We start from the raw sequence: 5,907 nt of genomic DNA on the forward strand, positions 1-5,907 counted from the left end.
AGCTCAGTTGGCTAGATCATCGTCCTGATACGCCAAGGTTATGGGTTCAATCCCCAGTCTCAGGGTACATACGAGAATTAACCAATGAGTGCATAAATAAATGGGACAACAAATCGAGGTTTCTCTCTCTCCCTTCGTCTCTCTCTAAAATCCATAAAAGCAAACAAAAACCATGAACCACCAGAGCCACTTCACCCAGATACACCAAGAGCTGGAAGTGCTTGCACGTTTATGCCCCTCTGGGCCGTTGGAGCCAGTGACGGAGTGGCTGGTGGTGCAGGAGCGTGGCAGATCTGTACTGTCCGTCCCTTTGCCCAGGCGGGACCGGCCCCGGCTCCCAGCCACACTCAGAGCTCCCTGCGGCGTCAGGCCCAGGCTGGACCTGCCCCTGAAGCCGAGCACGGGCTTCTTCCCTATTCTGCTTTCCCCACCCACTTAGCGTCATGGGAATACTTCTTTGTAAACCACCTGTGACTGAATCTGTGCCGTCTAACCTGAGACAGAGACAGGTGTAGCACTAACGCTCACCTCCCTGGCTCACCGTTCTTTAGCGAGAAGGGACAATATGGGGAGGGGGGAGGGAGAAAAGCTGACCTCTCCCCTCCCCCATCCTGGACTGCCCAAACCTGCCTGGCCGAGCCCCTCTAACAGGGCATTGCTAGTGCCCAAGGAGAGGTGGCACCAGCATCAGACTGCCCTGAACCATGGCGCATGCAAACTCAATATCAATTCCAGGCAAAGACAAAGGAGTAAATTTGGAGCCCACATAACTTCAAAATTCACACAGACCCCGCTCACCCTTCTTAGTAAGCCCAGAAAGCTGTCCAGACAGTTCTGGCTGTGCTGAGACCAACATGAAACTTGGCGGGACAGCGAACTTTCCATCCCACCCTTGCTCAGCCTGCCCTCTGCTGGAATGACTCGTGAACAGTGTCGGGAGAGAGAAACCCAAGGCAGGAGGCTCCTGGAATCCCACGCAAACCCTACTTTTCCTTCAGGCTCCAATTTAAATGTCACCTCTTCCAGGAAGCGCCCTCTGGGATCCTTGCCGTTAAAGACAAGTTCTTTAATGTGAGCTCTCACCGCCCTCCCTGCACATGTCCCGAACGGCGCTGTCTGTCTGACATCACGGTCACACAGTACACGTGTCATCTCCCCAACTAGTTTGTGAGCTCCCAAAGGAAAAGCATTTTTTTTTTTCTTGAACTTTACTCCGGAAGGATTTTGCACCTGCCCAGAAAGGTCTCCTACAACCGAACCCTAGGTTTACATCATTAGAGAGAGACCTTTGCATTCCAATGCGTCTCCGGAAAGAATCAATTAAAATGTAACCGTGAAAAGGTATGAACATGCTGCCTACACTGTGAGCCATTGGCCACTTGGGCATTAGCAGATTAGCAGAGCCCAGAGCTCAGGGTCCTGATGACATGGGAATTAGGTGGCAAAAAGGTGAGAAATGGAAGAAGGGTAGAGGATGGAGGAGGAGAGAGTTGAAGAAGTTGACTGGATGAGGTGGGGAGCAGTAGGGACATTGGAGGGAGGGAGGAGGGAACTAAGGACCCACTTACCCTGGGGTAAAGCTTCCAAAAGGAAAGATGGGGACACTAGTCAAAGGGGCGTTTTATCTTGTATAGAACTGAGAAGAGAATCTTGGCTTCAAACACAGAAAGAAAGTAAAAGTAATAAATTATTAACTGCCAGCAGAACCCAACAGTATGCCAGCTTCATTAATCACAAAGTTTAGCATTGATTGTCATTCCATTTGGAAAGAATTTGTGGGTTAGATTTCCTCACTTCATAAGAATTCCCGAGTAGAGATGGTGACTTCTGAGAAATCGTAGATTAATTGCAAATTAAATTGCAAATTAAATATTATTCAGAGCCAAATAATTCCCAAAATAAAATTATAAAAATCCTTTCAAATTCTCAGGGCAAAATTATAATTATTGTGGGATGTGAGTGCACTGGAACAGGTTTGATATAATAAAGGTAGGCATCCCTGGGGCTTACAAAGTTCCTTAAATGGCCTTGGGTACCAAAGACCAGTTTCATCCGTCCCCTTAGCGACACTCTTGATGACATCACAGGCGTCACCTCCCACAGACCCGTAGATGAGCTATTTCCTCCTCCGAAACACAAAAACTTACCTTCCTGTCTGTACCTGGGCCAACAGCTCAACAGTAATGGGCTGATTAAATGCTTGCTCTAGATAACCGAAAATTTTCCTGTTCCCCAGGGACCTTCCAGAGGGACCCACTGTTATTTATTCCTTACGTACATTTTCTGAGTCTCTTACCCATTTACAAACAAAAACCAAATACATATTCTCTTCTTTCCCCTTTTACACAGCCATTAATGCACTGTGTACCTTGTCTTTGCTAGTTAACCATCCAATCCCCTTTTTGAAACCCTTAAGTAGGAGGAAGCTACTAGTACCCCTTCCCCCAAAATGGTCAGGAGGGAGAGGAACTTGCAGCCCTTAACGTTAAGCGCCCTATCTGTCACCGGTGACTGACCCTATACTTTCTGTCCAGAAGATAAAACAGGCTGGGTGCTTAATGTGTTAAGGAGGTAGAGGCAGTTTGTATCCACTCAGAAAACACTGAGCTACAGAATGTAGTTAAAGAGAACCCTTCACTTATTTAATGCAGAGACAATTCAGACACCAGGAGAGAATGCCGAAGTGGGGGGGTCTGATGTGAGTGAGTCCTGCAGTAGCTTGAGGGCCAAGGGTGACAAGCTTTACTGCAAGAGAAACGGTGATATAGAAGGGCGAGGCCTTGTCCTTCTTCTCCCCCTCCTTCTCTCCCTCCTCTTCCTTTCCTTCCTCTCAGATTCTCGATGGAAATAAAAAAGGTTGCTGAGAAGCCTGGAGGAATAGCCTCGTGGAAGCAGAGAGAAGCCAGTTGTTCAGTAAAAGCTGAGCACACACTGGTGGGATGGGAGCTGAAGGGCCTAGGCACGGCAGGGCTGCAGAGAACTCGGCATGAATGCAAGAGATCTGGGAAGCTGGGCTTGGGTCCATCATTAGGAGAGGAAAGCAAGAAAGGGACACTGATATTTATTGAGTTCCTGCTATATGCCAAACAAACAGTGTGTCACAGAGATTATATTATTCTTCATAGCAACACTGGGAAACCAGTATTTTCTCCCTGTGCAAAGGGAGCAGGTGGGCAGAAAGGTTAAGCAACTTTTCCAAGGTTGCACAGCATGACAGCAGCAGAGCCTGGCGGCCTGTCTCTGGCTCTCTCCTGCCCTCCCCCCCCCCGCCCCTCTATGTCCCTTGGGTGCTCAGGGCTGCCCCCCCACCCACCCACCTATGTTTGTGATTTGGTACTTGGCCCTGTTCTCCCTGCAGAGGCTCTCTTCTCTGTTGGACCCAGGACAGCAGACTCACCAGCTGGGAGTGCTACTCTCCCACATCGTGTGGTGCATTAAAAACAGCCGCACACTCTTTGCTGCTCTTCCTCTCAAGGAATGGAGCTTATTTCTCCGCCTCTTGAGTCTGGGCTGCCCTTTGATTTGCTTTAGCCAGCAGAACCTGGCGGTGGGGATGTACGACTTCCAAGCGAGGCTCTGGAGACCGAGCAGCTCCCACGTTGGCCCCTTGGGCTTCTGCTCGGAGACCACCAGGCTGAGACATCCAGGACAGGAGTCCAGGACAAGAGCGCCGGGGGAGGCCGGGGCCGTGGGCATTCCTGCCCTCGCCAAGGCCCCAGACACAGCGAGGCCGCTCTGCACCGCTCCGCCCGCCCGAGGGCAGCAGCAGGAGTGAGGGCAGCAGGGACTCACGTAAGAACTGTGAACGGTGAGCAATGACAGACTTGATGTTTCTGTTCCTAAATGTTGGGTGGTTTATGAATGGCAATTGGTAACGGATCCATTTATAGGAGAAGTCATTGTATTGAGTGTGTTTCCCCTACACTTACCCAGAGGGTTTCCCCTCTTGCAATAGTAAAATATTTATCTATGGACCTCCTCTCCCTAGGTGGCCCCTGCTTAGGGCCCCCTGCCCTGGGAGAGAGACTCCAGCCATCTCCTGTGCCAATCACTGCATCGCTGCTAGGGATGTGTGCCAAGCATGGGAAGGAGGTGCCCAAGCCAGGAAGCTAGACCCCTGTTAAAATGACAGCTGTCATGGAAAAACAGAATGTCTGAAACTGACTTCGGAGAATGGTGTGTTCTTCATTGGCTGGTGTCTCGCCACCTGACATTGGGAGGAAGTTAGCAAGCCAGAGGGAGACTCAGTGGCAGATGGGAGAGGCCACGTGGTGGCCATTCTGCAGGCAAGAGAGGAACAAAATAATTTCCATTCCCAAGAAGTTGTTTCTCTTTTCTTTTTTTTCAAAAATATATTTGATTGATTTTTTTTTACAGAGAGGAAGAGAGAGGGATAGAGAGTTAGAAACATCGATGAGAGAGAATCATTGATCAGCTGCCTCTTGCACACCCCCTACTGGGGATGTGCCCGCAACCAAGGTATATGCCCTTGACCGGAATCAAACCCGGGACCTTTCGGTCTGTAGCCTGATGCTCTATCCACTGACTCAAACCGGTTTCGGCTGTTTCTCTTTTCTTTAAAATTTTTAAAAATTGATTTCAGAAAAAAGAAGGGAGAGAGAGAAACACTGCCTCCCATATGGACCCTGACCAGAAGATCCACCCGAAACTTGGTATATGCTCCAATTGGGAATCGAACCTGCCATCTTTTGGTGCACAGGATGGCACACCAACCAACTGAGCCACACTCACCAGGCTCTTTGAGTTCCCAGAGAGCAAGACAGTAGAATCATAGAAGTCAATTCATTCCAACAGACAATTCTGAGCACCTGAGCAGTGCCACCCCCTGTGCGTGGGAACGCAGCGATAACACCATTCCTGCCTCCAGGAAGTCGGTTCAGAGCGGGTTAAATCCAGAAGCTTCAGCTATAAGTAGCGTGGAGGTACAATTTCAGGGCGTCTGCAGCAGCTGTGCTATGCTATCACGGTATCTGTGGTTTCCATTGGTAACCAAGTCACAGGTACCTCAAATTCTGCTGGAGTTTGTTGCCCACTTTCAAAGTTGAAAAGAATGCTAATTTTCAGTTAGTAATCAGAGAAAATAAAGATTTTCCCCCCCATTCAAGCCCACACTTTCCCTAAATTCTATCAGCAGACACTAGGTTCAATGCCCTATGTCCAGTGCAATGTTTTGCTTTTCACCTGTACACCACATGCTCCCCTTCCCATCGCTTTACAGCATTTCACCTGTAAATATTTCAGCGTGAATCACCAAAAAACAAGGACTCCTAACTAGAAAGACATAATCATAACGCCATTACACACCTTAATAATCAACAATCATTGCTTAATATCAAAGATCCACTCAGTTCAGTTTTGCATGTTTATTTTTTACAGTTTGTTCAAATTAAAATCCAAATATTTAATTGAATGATAGGTCTCAAGTTTCTTTCAATCTGTAGCTTCTTCCCTTTCTCTCTCTTTTTCCCTTTCAACTTAGCCATGGAAGAAACCAGGTCATTGGTCCTACAGAGTTTCCCACTGACAAGATTTTGCTGATGCCATGCCTGTGGTATTATTTTAAATATTCCTCCATTCCCTATACTTCTTTTTAAAATTCAGGTTTTATTTATATTTGAAGGACTATTTTAGAAGATGCAAAATGTATGGTTGTCTCTCCTTTTGGGATGTCAACAGCAACATTCGATCCATTATTAGTTCTTTCAGGGATACAAATGGAGATATTTTACTTCTATCATTCCGTCTTGATTTATTAGTTGGAATATTTCTACAAAGATAAAATTCTCATTCGCTGTTTGGTTATCCTGCATATGCCCGCAGGGAAGGTATTTAGGTCCGAACTAGTTTTCAACACAAGAACTGGAACCATTAATTATTGCTAATTAA

Source organism: Pipistrellus kuhlii, unplaced genomic scaffold (assembly GCF_014108245.1).
Source record: "Pipistrellus kuhlii isolate mPipKuh1 unplaced genomic scaffold, mPipKuh1.p scaffold_m20_p_3, whole genome shotgun sequence".
NCBI classification, from domain to species: domain Eukaryota; kingdom Metazoa; phylum Chordata; class Mammalia; order Chiroptera; family Vespertilionidae; genus Pipistrellus; species Pipistrellus kuhlii.